This window comes from Callorhinus ursinus, unplaced genomic scaffold (genome assembly GCF_003265705.2).
Source record: "Callorhinus ursinus isolate GAN/ISIS: 27379988/994484 unplaced genomic scaffold, GSC_fseal_2.0 scaffold5, whole genome shotgun sequence".
Classification (NCBI taxonomy): domain Eukaryota; kingdom Metazoa; phylum Chordata; class Mammalia; order Carnivora; family Otariidae; genus Callorhinus; species Callorhinus ursinus.
This window is the reverse complement of record NW_027397067.1, coordinates 22923726-22944192: the sequence shown is the minus strand read 5'-3', so window position 1 is coordinate 22944192 and position 20467 is coordinate 22923726. Positions and strand designations below refer to the sequence as shown.

The window sequence follows — 20467 nt, the reverse complement described above, 5'->3', positions numbered from 1 at the left end:
ACACTTAGGATTGTGTGATGCAGAAAATACTTTGTTGTATGAGAAAGCATTACAAAGAAAAAGTCTGTATACTGGAGATGAACAAAGCCTCAAAGAAGACTTTCTTGCAAAAGAGATGTTTAATCTACAATCTAATAGATAAGCAGGAAAGATAGTTGGAAATAGGGTATAACTGACATATTGTTCTTGACAAAATGTTTAATCTGAATCTAATCTTGAGAAAGAAATCAACTAAATCAAGGTTGTGTGAAGTTTTTCCAAACAGAATGTTGGTGGGGAAAATGACTAAGATAAAATGGAGTTCATATTATAACTAGTTGTGTTAGCTATCTGTTGTGTATACAGAATTACCACCAAACCTAACAGCTTAAAACAGTTTATTATCTCATTCACATTTATTATCTCACACGGTTATGAGAGTCAGGAATTCAGGAGCAGCTTAGGTGTGTGGTTCTGGCCCTAGGTATATCCTGAAGTTGCAGTCAGGGCGTTATTTAGAGCCGTAGTCATCTGAAGTAGGGGTGGGCACACAGCAAGCTCCATCAGTCTCTGTCACATTGTCTTATGTCCTCCTCCTCCCCTTCCCCTTCCTCCCCCTTTTCTTCTTTCCTATCCTCCTGTCTTCCTTCTTCTCATTTTCCTCCTCCTCCTTCTTTTTTACCTCCTTTAAAATGTGGAAAAACTATTCGAGGGGCGCCTGGGTGGCTCAGTGGGTTAAGCAGCCAACTCTTGGATTTTGGCTCAGGTCACGATCTCACGGTTGTGAAATCAAGCCCTGCATCAGACCCTGCACTAGGTGTGGAGCCCACTTAGGATTCTCTCTCTCCCTCTCCTTCTGCCCCTGCCCCCACTCACACTGTCTCTCTCCCTCCAAATAAATAAATAAAATCTTAAAAAAAAAAAAAACTATTCTAGGTTTGAGTGCCAAATAACAACAGGCCATGAGAGGGACTTGGCCCATGCACTATAGCTTTCTGACCCCTGATCTAAAGGCTTGAATGCGACTACAAGACCCAAGTGGCTCATTCATATGGTTGTTGGCGGGAGGCCTCCGTTCCTGACCGTATGATCCTCTCCATACAGCTGCTTGAGTGTCCTCATGTCAAGGCAGCTGTCTTCCCCCCAGAATGGTGGATCCAAAAGCAAGAGCAAGGAAGAAGTCACAGTTCCTCTTATGACCTTGTCTTGGAATTCATACATGGTCACTTCTACCACACCAGAAGCAAGCCATTAAATCTAGCTCACACCCAAGGAAAGGGGCACCCACTTTTAAAGGGAAGGATTATCAAAACTTTGTGGACAAATTTCGAAATTAACACAACAATCTTGTCCTCTATGATTCTCATCATACTCCTAATGGTGAGGAATAGTTAGAAAACAGCACTTAACAAATTTACCTTCTTTACTCCAAACCGCTTTTGTCGTTAAGAACTGAAGCAAATGATACATGAAAGCAAAGATCTCTTTTAAAGAATCTGTAATACTGGGGAGCCTGGTTGGCTGAGTTGGAAGAGCATGTGACTCTTGATCTCAGGGTTTTAAGTTTGAGCCCCATGTTAGGTGTAGATATTAAATATCTGACAGAGAGAGACACAGCGAGAGAGGGGACACAAGCAGGGGGAGCGGGAGAGGGGGAAGCAGGCTTCCCGCCGAGCAGGGAGCCCGATGCGGGGCTCGATCCCAGGACCCTGGGATCATGACCTGAGCCGAAGGCAGGCGCCCAACGACTGAGCCACCCTTAAATAAATAAACTTTAAAAAATAAACAAGAAAATAAGGCGTCTGTAATAGTGCTATCTTATACTATCTTATAACCAAATTGGAGTTGACCTCCAAGTTTGAACCAATGATAGCATGGAAACTGGTAAGAGAAAGAAAGGTGAGTTAAAATGTCCCTTTTAAGGTGATTGTGCCTGTTGATGCTGCAAGTAAAATCATACTATTGTTCTGAGGCCCAGTGGCTATAACGTATATTGTGGTGCCATCTAGAACACAGAGTGTACATAATGGGTGCTGATTAAATCCAATATTATTTCAACAAAAAATTATGGCCAGTATTTAAACCTTTATGACTCTGGATGATCACTGGAAACTGGCAGGTTTAGATGTTACTTTCACATCCAAATTAAAAGTATAAATCACCACAAAATAAATGATAGAAGGAGCAATGTTATTTTGTCCTTGTCACAGCGGGTTTATTGCATTGAGAAGTATGCCTGAATTTACAAATGGACTAAGATACTGGTTTTGTGTCCAGAGTGTGTGGTCTCCCTATTTAATGACATGGTACTTTAAGAACTCCAGAGCAAGTAAGCTAATACTAACTCTATTATCATGGGGTTTTCACATCAGTAGTAGAGGACTTAAAGCAGTCAGAATTCAAATATGTTTAGAAAACACATATATATTTTTTGTTAGCATTAGTTATGAACACAGAACTACTTTTCTTCTACATCAGGGATTTTAACTATAATACTGAATTAACAGTGGTAAAGTAAATGACTTTTTTTAAAAAAGATTTTATTTATTTATTTGACAGAGAGAGAGCGAGAGAGGGAACACAAGCAGGGGGAGTGGGAGAGGGAGAAGCAGACTCCCCGCTGAGCAGGGAGCCCAACTCAGGGATCAATCCCAGGACCCTGGGATCATGACCTGAGCTGAAGGCAGACGCTTAACCGACTGAGCCACCAAGGTGCCAAAAGTAAATGACTTTTAAAAGTATTTTTGAAACTGTTGATTCTTGTGTAATTGAACAATGACCATCATCAAAGGGCACTTTTACCTCAAGGCCTCTGTTGACCATTTTCACCATGTTTAAAAATGAGTAGTAAAGTAGTAAAGTAGTAAAGTGAGTAATTTGTCACATTCATATTAGGTACGTTAATAAGCTCTAGGGGGGAAAAGACCTTTTACAATTGTTATGTTTAAGGTCTCCACAATTATTACAAGGGAAACCTTTCTCCTTGACGATACCAGCAATTACTTTTTTTAAAAATACTTTTTAAAATAATTCAAAGATCTCTTCTTAAAGGATTCTTACATAGCTAAAGGCTCTAGTAGCAACATTTCTCAGATTTTTCTAAGGTTCTTTGGAGGGTAGGAAACAAGGAAACATCCTTTTGATATGTTATTATATTTTAACCAGTCACAATATGCTATCATGACATTCAAAACTCAAAATATTTCTCCAAGGCAAAAATCACTGGGGCAACGTGATAAGCCCAGTTGAGATATATATAATAAATCAGAACAAAGGTCACTTTTTTCCTAAAATAATGAGCAACACTGCCCATTGATGACTTCAGCTCTTGGAAACCATTAATCAAATTGCAGCATTGCCCCTTCACTGCTCAAATATGATGGTGCTAGAAGAAACTGATAATTGAGTCCTTTTGAAATGGAAGAGCATTTCAAATAAAGGAATTGAAATATAAAAACTAGAGATGTCATTGGCTCCAACAATTTTCCCTTTGACTTCAGGACTTTGCCTCTTTTATCAGCAAAGTTGTTAAAAAAAACCAGAACCAATTTCTTAGACATCTTTCGGAAAATGAAGCTGAGACTGGTTGAAATCTTACGAGATGGCTAGCCAGTTGAATGTTTTCAGAGGAATTTGTGTATCCTTGCTTTGCCTGCTTTGGCATTTCTGCTGCAACCTGAAATCCAAGGGGTGATCTGTGGAAAGCTTGGGGGAGCAGTCCTGCTTTCCTGATATTTCTAGCACTGGAAGATGAGGTGATTTTAGTTTTTTGTAGCATTCCTTTTCCTTTTGAATGGCTTCTGTTTAACATCACATAGTTTTAAATAAAAATCCTTCTTTCTAAGGAGAGTTTCACTATCAAAGTTTTGAATAAAAACCTTTCTTTCTAAGGATAGTTTCACTATCAAAGTTAAGGTCCAAGAGAGGAAAAGGCTGTCATTGGATTGTGTTAAGGATAAATGAAGAACTGAACACACCAACCTTTGCTCACATTGTCATAGGCCCTCTCCTGATAAAGTGTGATGATGTCATAAACAACACTCTATGACAACACTGTACAATGAGGCCAGAAAGTTGTTGGACTAGAAGGCAGAGAGTTTTGATTTATATAAAAATACTCTGGCGGTTATCACCAGTAATGGCAAACTTTATATAGTAAAGAAAAAAAGAAGCATGTGGTGTTTTAATGGGCTTTTGTAAAGCATTTTTAAAGCTCATTTGAATTTACATTAGTGCTCCTTGAAAACTGCCAGAAGCTTGATAAATGAGCATCTTAATAAAGTTAAATTGTAGCCAGTGTGAAATGACAATATCATGTATTTTGTAAAATTATTGCCTGTCAGTTTGTAGACTGCAATTCTACACAGGGTCAAGGATTAAGGAAAAAAGAGGAAAAAACGGGAAGAGGTACCTCACAGAGGACTGGAACACTGTAAATCATTTAGTTCTGAATTCTTTAAAATTGGAACTTAGAAACTTATGAAGGATTTGTAGCTGTGCTTGGAAAATAATGAAATATATATATATATTTTTTAAGATTTTATTTATTTATTTGACAGAAGAGTTAGAGAGAAGAGCACTAGCAGAGGGAATGGCAGAGGGAGAGGGAGAAGCAGGCTCTGCACTGAGCAGGGAGCCCAATGTGGGACTCGATCCCAGGACCCTGGGATCATGACCTGAGCTGAAGGCAGACGCTTAACCATCAGAGCTACCCAGGCGCCCTATATATATTTTTTCACAATTAAATTACCCATAAAAGATATGTAAAGTGAATAAGCTGATACTGCTACAACTTTGTCATTTCAGCATTATAATAAAAGAAGTTTCAAGTTCAAAACAATGAATAATAGTGAAATTTTAAAAATAACCATGCCACATTCCAAAGAGTGCATTTTAAACATCACAACTAATATCCGGTTTTCAATGGCACTGTTCCATTTGTTTATTCACTCATATTGCCAGTCAGTCATCATGGAATATTCTGAGCCTCTACTATATGCCAGGCTCCATTCCAGTCACAGATGATAATATAAGACAGTGGTAGGCAAGTTGGATGTGGTTCCTGTCTGCATGGTGTTTATATTCTGGTGAGGGAGCAAACAATCAGCCTATCATAAACACACACACACACACACACACAGAAAAAATGTGTAGTAGTAAGTGGAAGGAAGGAATTAAGCAGTGATTTGAGAGACAGACTAAGAGAAGAAGACCTGTTTGGGGCAAGGTGATAGGGACGGCCCCTCTGAGAGACATATAAGCTGAAACTGGAAGTGAAGAAATGGATGGAGGTAGGAAGAGACCAGATATGGGCAGCTCTTCAACTACATTTGGCTAGGAGAGGGAGCAGTGAATGTGGTAGTTGTTAGAGAGTGATGTGGGATCAACAGAGATGTGTTTCTTTGCCTTTAGTAGGAGATACTAGAGCATATAAGTATGATGATGAGAATGATCCTTTAGATAGAAATTGATGGATGATGCAAGAGTGTGAGGGTTTAACTGAGGGGGCAAAGCCCTTGAGATGGTGATGAGGATGAATAGGATTCTGAGTAGTTTTGGAGAGAGAGGACTTGAGGAAACATCCCCTGGGAAGATTGTGGATGTAGGCTGTGCAGCTCTAGTGTAAGAGAGAGGAGTAGGTTTGTGTCTGATAGGTTTCTCTTTGCTTCATGACGTACAAGAGATCATAGGCCATAAGAGGGTTGTTAGGTTGTGTGGTAGAAATAAGAGAAATATGAAGTCACAGAGGGCCCCTCAGACATACAATGACATTTTCATCTGATAATTCTTTGTTGTGGGGGCTGCCCCGTGCACTGTAGGGTGGTTAGCCAAATCCTTGGCCTCCGTCAACTAGATGCCAGATGTACTCCATCAGTCATGACAGTCAAAAATGTCCCCAGACATTAACATATATCCCCTTGAGGGAAAAAGTGCCCTGCCTTAAGAACCACTGCCCTAGAACAACCACGAGAAAAAGAAAGGATAGCTAATAAGTCATAGGGAAGATGAATGGAATAAAAAATGTTCAGTTAGTTCAAAAGAAGGCAGGAAACAAGGGGGAAAAGGAACAAAAAATAGATGAGACAAATAGCAAACTGGGAAGAGGATAGATTTAAATCCAATCAAATTCAGCATTACACTAAATTTAGATGTCCTAAACATCTATTTTTTAAAAATATTTTATTTATTTATTTGTGTGAGAGAGAGAGAGAAACAGCAGGAGAGGGGAGAGGGTCAGAGGGAGAAGCAGGCTCCCTGCTGAGCAGGGAGTCTGATGCGGGACTCGATCCTGGGACTCCAGGATCATGACCTGAGCCGAAAGCAGTCGCTTAACCAACTGAGCCACCCAGGCACCCTAGATGTCCTAAACATCTTGACTAAAGGCAAAGATTATCAAATTGAATCAAAATGCAAGACTTCAATTAAATCATCTGTAGGGAAATTCAATTTAAACATACAGATGTAGATGTTAAAGGAGAAAAAAATGAAAAACATATAGCATGGAAAAACTAATGAAAAGAAAGATGGAGTAAACATATTCATATGAGACAAAGTAGACTTCAGAATACAGGATGTATACAGCCAGGTATAAAAAGAGCCATTACATTTTATCAATGCATCAATTCATCAAGAAGATAAAACAGTCTTAATATGCTTGTATGTAGTAACAGAGCTTCAAAATGCATAAAGTAAAAACTGATGATGAAAAGAGAATAATAAGTCAACGATTAGTGATGTCCCAACTGATCTCTCGGCAAATGGGAGAAAAAGAAATTTAAAACAATCAGCAAATATATGGAAAATCTGAACATCACTCTCAGTGAACTATACCTAATTGTCATTTATAGTCCACTTCAACCTTCAACAGAAGAAGACATGTTCTTTTCAAATACACCTGGAACATTTACCAAAATTTTGGATCAGGAAGCAAATTTCAGTAAATTAAAATGATTGAAATCATAAAAAATGTTTTCTGACCACAATGAAATTAAACTAGAACAGAAGGATACCTGGAAAAATCCATAAATATTTGAATTAAATATACTTCCAATAATTCTTGGATCAAAGAAGAAACCCAAAAGTAATCAGAAATTAGTTTGAAGTGAATGGAAATGGAACAGATCATATCAAAATTTGTGAGATGTCACTCAAGTGTGCTGAGAGAGAAATTTATGGCATCAAGTGTTTATATTAGAAAATTAAAGATAAAAGGTCTTAAATGAACAATTAAGCATTCACCTTAAAGACTAAAAAAAAAAGAAGATAAAATTAAACACAAAGAAGGAAGAAAATAATGTTAGAGCAAAAATCAATGAAATAAAAAGCAGCAGTGCAATTTAAAAAGGCAATGAAATTACCAGCTGGTTATTTTAAAAAGAGCAACTAATTTGATACATGCCTAGTCAGACTGAATAAGGAGAGGAATAATAACAAATTATTAGCATTAGGAATGAAAAAGGGGCCATCACTACAGACTCTACATACATTAAAATGTAGCAAGTAAATATTATGAACAACTTTATGCCAATAAATTTGATAACCTACATGAAATGGGCAAATTCCCGGAAAGACACAAACCACCAAAACTCACTTGAGAAGTAACATAACCTTAATAGCACTATATCTATTAAAATAATTGAATTTGTAGTTAAAAACCTCCCCATAAAGAAAAACTGCAGGCCCAGATGGCCTCACTGGTGAATTCTACCAAAATGCTTACGGAAGAAATAATCCATATTCTACACAAACTTTTCCAGAAAATAGAACACAGACAGGATAAAAACCCTTAACAGAATGCCAGCAGACTGAATCTTGCTATGTATAAAAAGGACAGTGCTTCATGAACAATAGAGCTTATCCAAAGAAGGTGAGGTGGTTTCAACATCTGCAAATCAATATAATTTGCCATTTTAACAGACTATAAAAGCAAAACTATGTGCTCAGCTCAATAGATACAGAAAAATAATTTGACAAGATTCATCATAAAAATTCTCACTACACTGGGAATAGTAGGAAACTTCTACTTCTAATAGAAGTGATCCATAAAAACTGACAGCTAACATCAGATTTGATGGTGGAGGTCTAAATGCTTTTTCTCCCAGATAAAGAACAAGGCAAGGGTATCCACTCTCACTACTTCTCTTCACATTGTATTGGAGGTCCTAGTCAGTGAAGTAAAGCAAGAAAAACTAAATAAAAGGGATGGAGATTGGAAAGAGAGAAACATATGTCTTTATTTGCACATGATATGATCATCTATATAAATAATCTAAAGCATCTACAAAAGTACCTCTAGAATTAGTGAGTTTAACAAATTCACAGGATAGAAAATAAATATAAAAATCAATTGTTTTTCTATATAGTAGTAACAAGTAATTGGAGATTAAAATGTAAAAATCTATACCATGTATAATAGCATTAAACCAGGAAATATTTAGGGAGATATTTAATAAAATATGGGTAAGATCTAAAATATTAACAAGACAAACATTACAGAGAGAAATTAAATAAGTTCTAAATATTGGAGAAATATGTCATTTCACATGTCAGATAACTTAAAATTGTTAAGCTGTCAATTCTCCCCTAACTGACCGATAGGTTTTTATACATCATTGAAATCTCAATCAAAATCCCAGCAGTTCCTTTTCAAGAAATTGACAAGCTCTTTTTAAGATTTTCATGGAAAATCAAAAGACCTAAAGTAGCCAAAGTTTTTGAAAAATATAAAGTCAGGGATTCTCCCACTGCCTAACTTCAAAACTTACTATAAGCTATAGTAATTAAGACTGAATGGAAAAACATAGTTCTATGAAACTGAACAGCATTCAGTAATAAACATGTACACACATTCACTTTCAACAAGGTACCAAGGTAATTCAATAGTGGAAAGAGTAGTCTTACTGCACAAATGATTTGATATCCATATACAAATTAATGAATCTTAACCCGTGTCTATTACTAAGTACAAAATACAGCTCAAACATGATCACAGTTCTGGATGTATGTCATAAAGCCATAAATCTTCTGGAAGAAAACATGGGAGAAAAATCTTTGTGACCTAGAGCTACAGACTTAAGATACAAAAAGCACAAACTATCAAAATTAAAAACTATTACTCTTTGAAAGGCATTCTGGAGAGAGTGTAAAATAAGCCACAGACTGGGGAAAATATTTGAAGAAAATTTATTTGATAAAGGACTTGTACATTTATACATTAAATAATACTCAGCCATACTGAGGATGAACTACAGATACACACAACAACATCTCAAGAGTATCCCGCCGAGTGAAAAAAGTCAGAACACAGTAATTCATGCTATAGGATTCCATGTATATCACATTTGGGAAAAAGACAAACTAAAGGAGGGTGAGAAATCAGATCAGTGGTTTGTTAGGGGCTCTGGGATGGAGGAGAATGTTGATTTGCAGAAGACCACGAGGGAACTTTTTGGGTGATAGAAATAGGTGACAGAAGTGTTCCGAACTGGTAGTGGCAACATGTCTGCACACATTTGTCAAAACTCATCAATCATTTAAAGGGTGAAATTTACGGCACATAATTTATATTGCAATAAACCTGACCATTCCCTCTCAGAGAGGGACAGGGAGGGAGCGAGGGAGGGAGGGAGGGAGAGAGAGAGAGGAGGAGAAGAAATGGAATATTTCTGTACTGCTAATTACTATGTACACATGCAAAGGCTGAGAAATAAAAAGAGAAATTTCATTGTAATAATTTCAACAGAAAGAAAAGGAGTAGCTGAAGAAAGTGTTTATTGAGGGTTTTCAGTGTGTGGGACACAATAAGGGGGGCAATACTTCAAATGGGGATATTAATAGTACTTATCTAATACGTTTGTTATGAGGATTAAATTTTGCAATATTTGTAAAGCACTTAGAAACTTTCTGGCATACAGTAAGTGGCACATAACTTCCTATTAAATAAATAAAAATAATTGTATTATGGAGCACACTTTACAGGTAAGAATACTGGCTTTGCAAGTTTGACGGTCACGTGGGAGCCTACACAGGTGCCAAGCAGAGGAGCTGTGATTCTACTCAAGTTCACTCATCAACTCCTTCCATTAATTTCCCGGCTTCTGAGGGACCAACGCAATACAATATGGAAGCCTCCTGGTGCCAAAATATGATCCTCTGGAAGGCCTCTTGTGGCTGACCTTTCTTCTTCATCCCATATTGCTATTTTGGTTCATCCTCTTTCTTAAACTGCTACTCCCATTTCTTAACTGGTTTCCAGTGCATTGTACACAAGTGACTGGGTTATTTTCCTATATAAGCAATATCAATCACATCATTTAACTGCTTAAAATGCTCTGTTGCTTGCTATTATCTGTAAGATACAAATCCAAATTCAAACCTATAGCATTAGGGACTTACATGTCTAGCCCCACATCTCTTCTCTCTTCCTTTTATTATCCACACTCACTCCTGCCTTACTAAGCTTCTGACCTATCTGTAGGCAAAACAGACTCTTGCCCAGACTCTGCTCTGTTTAAATACATCCTCGCTTTGCCTCTCTGTGTCAGTTGGGAGTGCTTTCAGCTGTTAAGTAAGAGAAAACCTTACCACTATGGTTTAAACAAATTGGGGTGTTTTTTTCTCTCTTAACAAGACTACAGGTAAGTAGTTCAGGGATGCTGTGGTGACCCAGCAATGGTGTCAGGGAAACGTGCTTCTTTCCATCTCCCTGTTCTCTCCTCTGAGGCCCGTTGGCTCTTACCTCTGCTGCATCTTCCTCCAGGCAATGCATCTGTGTACCAGCAGATGGAGGAAGGGAAGAGCAAACAGTGGCCTTCTAATCATAAGGCTTTGTCTGCTTAATTCAGAAGGACAGACTTTTTCAGCCAGCCTTTCCTTATATCTAATTTGACAGACTGAACCAGTTGCTGGTGAAGAGGACAGATGTTACCAGGATTGGTTTACTGATTTTGATATATTCCACAGGACTAGGGTAGGGACCTACTTGCCTGAAGATCAGGAAATCTCTGCGGAGTTCTTGAAAAAATAAGATTCCATTTTCAGAGAACAGGGGGGTGTCATGAATGTGGATCTGCTGTATCAATTCAACTCCTACTCATCCTTCATGGCCCAACTGATGTGGCAACACCTCAGGTAAGTATTCCTCATTTCGCCTTGAGCAGGATTGGTTATTTTGCTCCTCTGTACTCCAGGAGCACTTGCAGTTTTAATTCAGCAATATCACTTACCATGATTTCACTGGGATATCTGTTCTTTGGCTTATTTGTCCTTCCTGGATTGCATGTTCTTCAAGAGCAAGGACTGTCTACATTATTTTGCATCCTCAAAGCCTAGATTAATACCTAGATTAACACAGAAAATGCCAAGGAAATGTTTAAATAGTTGGGCTCATGATGCTAGGAATCAGTCTAGATTATTTTCAATTATTTGATAATAATAGCTCACACTTATATAGCACTTACTATGTATCAGACATTCTTCTGAGGACTTTAAAATCCTAAAACAACCCCATGAGGTAAGTACTTTTATTATCCCCAATTTACCAATGACAAAGCTGGAACACAGAGAGTTTAAGTGACTTGTCCATGGTCACTGGATAAGAAAGACCCAGTTTTCCACCCATGTGTCTCCTGTGTGTCTCCTCTACTACTCACACACACTTTGCTTCTGACTCTTCTGGTCACCAAACATGGGGTTTTGTTTTCCCCACACCACCCTCCACCTGGAGACACCATCAAATTCCATAGGTTCAGGGCTCAGGGCCACAAGACTGCTCCCCACCCTCACCATTCATTTCAGATGCCAACAGCAAGCCCTGGTTATCACCTGTGCTTCTGGTCAACCAGCTGTAGCTCAGAGGTTCCAATGACCCCCTCCTTTGGTTCTCTGAATTTGCTACAGTGGCTCACGGAACATAGGGCAACACTTACACATATCTATATATTAAAGGATAGAATAAAGGATATGGATGAACAGCCTGATGAAGAGATAAACAGGGCAAGGCCTGGGCAGGTCCTGAGGGCAGAAGCTTCTGTTTCTGTGAAGTTGTGGGGTGTTACCCCCCCCCCAGTACGTGAATGTGTTCACCAACTTGCAAGCTCTCTGAACCCCATACTACTGAGATTTTATAGAGGCTTCCTTACATAAGCATAATCAATTATTAACTCCACTTCCAGTCCCTCTTCCCTCTCTGGAGGATATGGGGGAGGGTGGCTAAAAATTCCAAGCTTCTAGTCATGGCTTGGTCTTTCTGGTGACCGGCCTCTGTCCAGGAGCCATCCAGAAACCCAACCAGAGTTTCCTCAATGGAACTAAAGATGCTCCTAGTGCTCTTTAACACTTAGGAATATACCAGGGTTTTAGGATCTCTGTGCCAGGAACGAGGGGCAGAGACCAATACATATATTTTCTATTATCTCAAAGACATGTGTTAAACAAGCAGTGTGGGGCTAGTCCAGCTCCAGATGCTCTTAACCACCATGGTGTGATCTGCAGAAAACTAACTTCTCTGAGCTTTAACTTTATTTACAGTATATTTCTCACTGTGGGGAAGCAGGAGGAAACCCACCAGCTCTTCTAGACTGCATAGAAATCCTTGTCTGCAGAAATATGGGATACCATAAAACCACAACTTTTATAGTCACGTAATCTAACTTTCTAACTCATGCAATCAATCACCTGGCCAACTAACCAACAAATATTTATTCAGTGCTTCTCAGATACTGGACACTGGGAATATGGTGGTGAGTCTAGTAGAAGAAGTGAATATTAAAGAAATTATTTTACAGATACATAACTAAAAATGATAACAACAGTTTGAAAGGAATATTAATAGTGCACTGAGAGTAATGGGTGTTACTAATTTAGATGGATTTGTATAATGAGCCATGAGGGCAATCATGAGGAAATATATATAACAGCACATGATTGAAAACAAATCTTGAACAATTAATAATTATCTCAAATGACATTGCTACTTACAAAATAAAAAAAATTTAATTCACTGAGGCATGATAAATTCTACTTAGGAAGCTGTTCTCATTGAGGTTTTGGATAGCATAAATCTTTCCTTTTAACATAGCTTGTGCTACCTGCTTTAGTGATCCGATCACTTTCCAGCCACAGCTGGCTGTCAACATTTCTCTTCCCTGTGTAGTCTTGACAATCCTTCATTAAAGGAAATCTCTTTATTTCCCCTATGATAAAATCCCCTGTATACTATTTTAGATATGTGGTTGGCAGCAGTGAGTTTACAGACCGGCTCTTATTCTCATTTCTGGAACAAGAAAAATACTGTCACTAATGAATACTTTGAGTATTATTTGCTACTATTTATTAAGGGCTCATTCTGTATTTTAAATATTAGGGGTCTTTGCTGTCACTCCTGCTGCCAGGCAAGCCACTGCACTCATTGCCAGCCTAATGGTGGCGGAGCTGACTCCCATTATTCTGAGGTAATAAGGACAACATTAATTGGAAAGAATAAGAATGAGCCAGGAAGGGAAAGAATGCACTGTAGAAGGATATAATTTGTTCCAGAATCTGGATCTTCATTAGTTGTTCCTGATTGTCAGTCCTCAGTGGCTTTCGCCCTCACTTTTAATAAGAAAATTAAAAAAATAAGTTTAAGAGTGAAAAAATGTCATTTAACTGAGGTGTTTTTTTGTTTTTGTTTTTGTTTTTTGTTTTAATCCTCAGGACAAGTCATAATAATTTCCCATGATACTCACACGTGATCCTCCATCTTGTGTGAAAATAACTATTTTCATTTCCCTCCAGGGCCTTTGTTAGTTTTCAGGCAGAGATACTTGTTTGTATTTGAAACTTTGAAAATCATTAAATGCTTACTGAGAAATTTCTGAAAACACAGTATTCTAAAAAGTAAACAAAATTTCTGTATTAATTAGCCTTTGCTGAAGAAATAAACAGTTCTAAAACTCCAGCAACTTAAAATAACATCTTCACTTTCCTATCACATTACAGGGGGTTTGTGCGGGTGATTTATGTCTTATTCCAAGATCTAGGCTGGAGGAGTAGTCCTTATTTTGGGATGTGCTAATCTCATGAAATTGCATTTAAAACTTCTCCTGGAGTAGAGTGCATGCACATTCCACTGGCCAAAGCAAGTCACATGGCTAAAGCCAGAATGAATGGGACACTATTACAGTTATGAATAAAGTGAATCATTAGAAACAATAACATTACTATGACTGCTATATCCAAACAACTTCTGCTAACATTTTTATTCAGGGATATTTTTAGATACAGTTTATTTATCAAATAGATTTTATTTTTTGTATGTATACAATTTCAGATTTCAAATATTTGCTTTATATCATACTTTTCATGAAACTTATTTTTAATGGCTATATTTCATTAAGCGGAGAAACCAGAGTTTTCTATGGTTTCTCTCAGTCTTTTGCTCTTATACTGATCAGCAATGGTGTTATGGAAATCTTTGTGAATTTTTTTTTTGAGAGAGAGCATGAGCTTGAGGGAGAGGGAAAGAGAGAATCCCATGCCCAGCTGAGACCCCCATGCAGGGCTCGATCTCATGACCCTGAGATCATGACTTGAGCCAAAAATCAAGAGTTGGACACTTAACAACAGCACCCAGGCACCCCATGAATTTATTTTTCAGAACATAAAACCTTTTCTTTTGACTAGATGCCCAGAAAAATAATAGTAGGATCAAAGGGTATGAATTTAGAGTTCATGAATTACAATTCTTAAAATAATATGACAAATTTCTGTCCAAAAAATGTGATAGTGATTTTACTCCTATTTGCAGTATAAGGAGACCCATCTGTACCAAATTCTCATCAGTAGCAATATTATTAATGATGTGAAATATTTCTGAAACTATTTGCTACACCAGGTATATTTTACTACCCCTTTTATTTTATGTGTGTGTGCCTCTTTTCTCTGGGCCTTTCTTTTTACAAGGGGGCTGAAATTTCACTGACAGAAGCACTCTGGGTATCTAATCACTTAATCCATAGCACCTTGCCTCTTCCTGTTTAATAAAGGCTGGTTGAGTGAATCACCTACTGAATAAGTAAATAACTAAAGAAGTTAAAATTTTATCTTGGGTCTTAAAAATTTTCATTGATGACCACAAGGTAGAACACTTTTCTGTATTTTTATCAACCAGTTGTGTTTTTTTCTTTTATTAATCAAGAGAATCCTTGTTCTTTGCCTACTTTCCTATCAGCTCTCATTGCTTATATCAAAATGTCTTTATATAAAAATTAATAATCCTTTCTGGTATAACAAATGATTTGCTCCAATGTGCTATTTGACTTTTAATTTCTTTTTTTAAAGATTTTTTATTTATTTATATGACAGAGAGAGAGAGATACTGAGAGCAGGAACACAAGCAGGGGGAGTGGGAGAAGGAGAAGCAGGCTGCCGGCTGAGCAGGGACCCGGATGCCGGGCTCGATCCCAGGATGCTGGGATCATGACCTGAGCTGAAGGCAGACGCTTAACGACTGAGCCATCCAGGTGCCCCTGACTTTTAATTTCTATTATATATATTTTTGTAAGTCCCATGACAATTGTTTATTATAAAGGTGAACCCTGATCTTCATGATGGGCTTATTGGTAGGCTTTCTGGTAGCGAGCACCAGTGCCGGGACCTCTAAACTCTTTGGATTGGCAGCGCCAGAGATCAGCTACCCGGCAGGGGCAGGTTGTACTGGAGGAGAATGTCTTTGATATCCTTCTTGGAAGCCTCATCCTTCTGATAATAGGTACTTCTGATAATAGGTCACCAGGGCTCTGGAGATGGACAGGTGGATTGCGTCAATCTGGGCCACGTGACCACCACCCTTTACTCGGACTCAGATGTCCCCCCTGGCAAATTGCTCCTTGCGCCCAAGCAGAGCTGGTTCCAATAGCTTATGTTGCAGCATGCGGGGCTAGGGCTGCCCATTCACCTTGATGAGGCAGTGGCTGTGGCTGTCTCCTTGCTACCAAAGACCTGCACGGACTGCAGAGGACCCTTGGACCGTATGGCTGCGAACATAGACAAGAGCTCCTCACTGCTCGGCAATGGGGGAAAAAGAGCTATTATATTTTTTTAGATGTATTCAATCTTTTATGTAAATATATCTTTCAATCTTTTGTAATTTCTTCTGTTGCTTGACATTTCTTCTCCTAAAGTTTTGGTGAATATTTGCTTCTATTTTTTATATTTATGTTTATTATTTAATTTTGTGTTTAGTTCTTCAATTATAATTTGCTGTTGTAGGGAGTGAGATGATATTTTAAACTAATTAAGCTGAACTTGTTCCTTTTAGGACTTACAGACTCTCTTGTTACGGGATTCTGAATGGAGTTGCCTTCTAACGAGCAAAATTAAATGAACTTTGTGTATTTAATGTTTTGAATTACTTAAATTTTTTTTGAAGATTTTATTTATTTATTTGATAGAGAGGGACACAGCGAGAGAGGGAGAAGCAGGCTTCCGGCTGAGCAGGAACCTCAATGTGGGGCTTGATCCCAAGACCCTGGGATCATGGCCTGCGCCGAAGGCAGATGCTTAACGACTGAGCCACCCAGGCACCCCTGAACTACTTAAATTCTTAAAATTTCTTATATGATCAAGGGTTAAATCACCAAGGATTAAATTACCTTTATTATTTTTGATCATCACAGACTACTCCCAGCCTCAGTTCATGGTCTATTTTTTCCTGATAAGCACAAAAATAACTGGGCATATCAACACCGATAAGCACAAAAAGAACTGGACAGAACAACACCAATCTATCATTCCAAGTAGAAAAGCAACCCTTAGAAATCTCCCTGATCTCAATGACTCAGAAGAGCCAACTTCATGTCTGAAGGAAATATGTAGCTCAGAATTACGTAATCCAAGTCCACAACAATTTGAATTGTGAGGGTCATGGCCAGATTGCACGTGGCGTTGTGGCTGGAATTTAATATGAGGTAATGGCTACTGTTGATTAAACATTGCTCCCAAGAGCCACTCTAGAGTCAGGGTTACCTCCAGCCCACAAGGATGACTTCACCCAAAAAGGAAAGATAAGAGGACCCAGGGACAACTGGCTGCTCCAGAAACACTGCCATGGGTACCTCACAGTTAATGGGTCAATTTATAAGTTCGGAAAGAAGGAGAGCATTACTCTTTGAGAAGCTACTATTAAATCTGTTGTACAACGTTGTGCCTGTAGTTAATAATACTGTGCATTTAGAAATGTTCAGTGGGTAGATCTCATGTTAAATATCCTTACCACAAAACAGCAAATAAAAAAACAGAAAAAAAAGTGGGCAGGAGGAAACTTCTGGAGGTGATGGATATGTTTATTACACAATCAGGGGTATATACATATGTCAAAACTCATCAAATTGTATACTTTAAATATGTGTAGTTTTTTTTTTTTTTTGGTATATCAACTATACCTGAGTAAGGCTGTTAAAAATATCTTGTCTGTATTGGGGGCAAGCTGTTGGATACTTTTAGAAGAAAAGACTATCTAATCCAGGACCTTGAAATCAGGGATTTGGACTCTGGTGAGAAAAATGAGCAATCAGACATCAAGATCAACCCCACCCTTGCATGTCTCTAGGTGCCTAGGAGAGCCTAGGACCAGTTCAGAATAGCACATGCTGACCAAGGGAACGACTGGGGAATTTGGGTTTGGGGAGTTCAGGAAAGCCTTTGAACCATATGGCTTGGAAGTCCTGTCCCTTTAAGCTGTAGGTGGTTGTAGAAGCTTTTAGGTTTCATTACCAGTAAAACCATTGAATTTGCAAGTGTGGAAATGTCAGACTGTCCAGTAGGGTTTTTATTTAACTTGGTCAATTCATATTTATTTAGTACCTACTGTTGATGCTAGGTACAGGAAATACAGCTGTGAAAAAAAGAGACACAGCTGCCTCCCACCCCCTCCAATGTTGTTTACGAACTAAGGGAGAAACAGACATTAAACAAATAAGTGTAAATAAGGAACTAAACAATCACAATTAAGCAAAGCAATCTTTATACCAGGGTATCAGCTAATCCTGATATATCCGAGTTGATTGATAGTTTATGCTGGCCAAAGCTGCTGCCAGTTGTGTGTTCTTTGGTTTCGCTTCTTGAAAATGAAAATAGTTCCAGCCTTATCTCTTTTTTCTAACTTTGAGGAAATTATTGAAACTTCACTTTCACTAATTAAAAACAAATCATTCTACCCAAGTTTCCTCAATTTCCTATCTGTAGTAGGCAGAACAATGACCTCCCAAAGATGTCCATGCCCTAATCCTCAGAGTCTATAAATATGCTCCTCTGGTGACATCTGTTCATGTGCCAATGGTCCTCTTTGAGAAACAACCCACTACCTATACATATGGGCCCTTAGCTGCCATGTTATTCTACGTGAGTGTTCCTTGCCACAGTTGACTGAACTCAGGGTGAACACCAAGCTTGGGAAAACTGAGCATGGGCTTGTTCTTGATAAGTGGGAGAAAGAATAAGGTGCACAGTTGGGACCTAAGAAGTGGCCAACTTTGAGTATCTGCATGCCAAAGCAAAGAAAGCCTTGCTACAAAAAGAGAGAAGGGTGGAGCCTGTACTTCCTAAGTTCCCACTTGTTTCCCAGTTTCTGGTACTAGTCCCATATATAGTTCTGCTTTCCTTGTGGTTCCCTGGAGCATCACTGGTGTACTGGACATAAATTCTCATTTTTGTTTAAATCAGTTTGAAATGGGTCTATGTCATTTACAACAAATAGAATATGTGTTAAACAAATATGCACAGAAAACAGAATAGCCAAAGCTTTCCGAATGTTAATGATGGTGAGAAATTGTACATAACTTTTATTTTCTTCTTTATACTTTTCCATATTTACAGTTTTCTAAAGGGAGTAGTATCATTTCAATAATAAAAAAATAACATGCATTATAAGAGAAGGAAATCTTTATTTCTAAGGAAATGCTTGGTTTTTTTTCTTACACTAGAAAGAGCTTCACTACAAAATATGCTACTCAATTATTCTCAAATATAACTCTATATCCAGTAGGGGAAAAACAGCCCAGTGTTAGACAGTTGATAGAGTTCTCATGCAGGCCCAATGAGACCCCAATTTAACCAAACCCCAGACTTAGAAATGAGCCCTATTAGGCTAGTTAATTTTGAGGAAAATGGACTACATACCATCTTATATTTTCTTTATCAGAACAACTGCTAGAAACTAAGGTAATTAATAAAATGTTATGAAAGAGATTGTGGAGTAAACTTTGCAATAGTTGATGTGTATTGGAATGTTTTTCACAAAGATACAATATATTTCATGAAAAAAAAGGGAGAAAAGAAATAGGCCCTGTTAGTCTAAAGAGAAAGAATACCATCCTTTTTTCCAGCGATTTGTTCATGAGTGAGCATGTGACCCAATACGGGCCAGTGAGATTAAAGAAGAGGCTTCTAGAACTGTTCTTTTGTCCCATTTCCAAAGAAATTCAAGAAATGATCCTTTCTCCCTTTGTGGGGAAGTTGTCATATATAGATAGAAGACCCAGAGCGGCTGCCACCATCTTACTCCTGGCCCAACTATGAATCTGACACCTAGAAGGGCACAAACGGTAAGAACACTGCAGACAAGTGGAGCAGAGGTTGCTTATTTAATCCATCCTGAAGCCTGGGGTGCCTTTGGACTTCCAGTTAAGGAGCCCAGTAGCCTCCACTGTAGTTGAGCCTGTTTGAATCGAGCCTTCTGTCTTTCAGAGCCAAAGATTCCTAACTGACAAATCTATAAATTTAGAGATATCATGTAATCTCACTCAGTTAAGATCTGGTCGAGCATTTTTATTCTTCTCCATTTATCTCTACCCCATCTTTTTTGTCTCTAAGTGAGATTCCTTTACTTTCAGCATATTTTAATGTGGCTCAGCTTGTAAACAGTACCTGTGTGGAACCTACTCAAAGATATTTCTAAAGTCCAAATCTGCTATTTCTTCTAGTTTTCTCTGACCACACATCTATAGTCTGCTCACCCTCTACCCACCCTTCATCCCCCCCTGCCACCACTAGGAAGCAGTTATGCTTTTCTCTCATAGAAGGCACTGCCACTCCTCCAAGAAATCACGTAGTCAGTCTACTCTTTATCTAGTGTCCTCCAGCATGCCTCCTTGGGAACCAAACCCTCCACCATGCCTCTTTGGGAACCCACAATGTGTCCCTTGCTAACTTGAATTAACCTTTGGAAGTCAGTTGGGAAGAAAAGTAGATACATTCTGCCATTGTTTATTCTTAGTCTATGTTGGTTTATTCCAAATAGCTTATAAAGAAATAGGTAGAGTTTAAATAAAATGAAACCACAATTCTTATATGCTATGGATTCTAGGGTGAAGAGGTATAATCAACATCAGTGACGATGCTTTTGAAGAAAATTTTGCTCTAAGAGTCCTTAGGAGATCTGATTTTACTAAGTCTACTAAATCAGTCCCACTTATGTAAGAAATATTTATTCAAGGGCTTTATACCAGTT

General features: G+C 38.2%; 1 pseudogene; it reads right to left on the bottom strand.

The window, feature by feature from the left end:
- Positions 1-15575: 15575 nt before the first annotated feature.
- Positions 15576-17069, bottom strand: LOC112822944 (small ribosomal subunit protein uS9-like; annotated as a pseudogene).
- Between the last annotated feature and the right edge of the window lie 3398 nt (positions 17070-20467).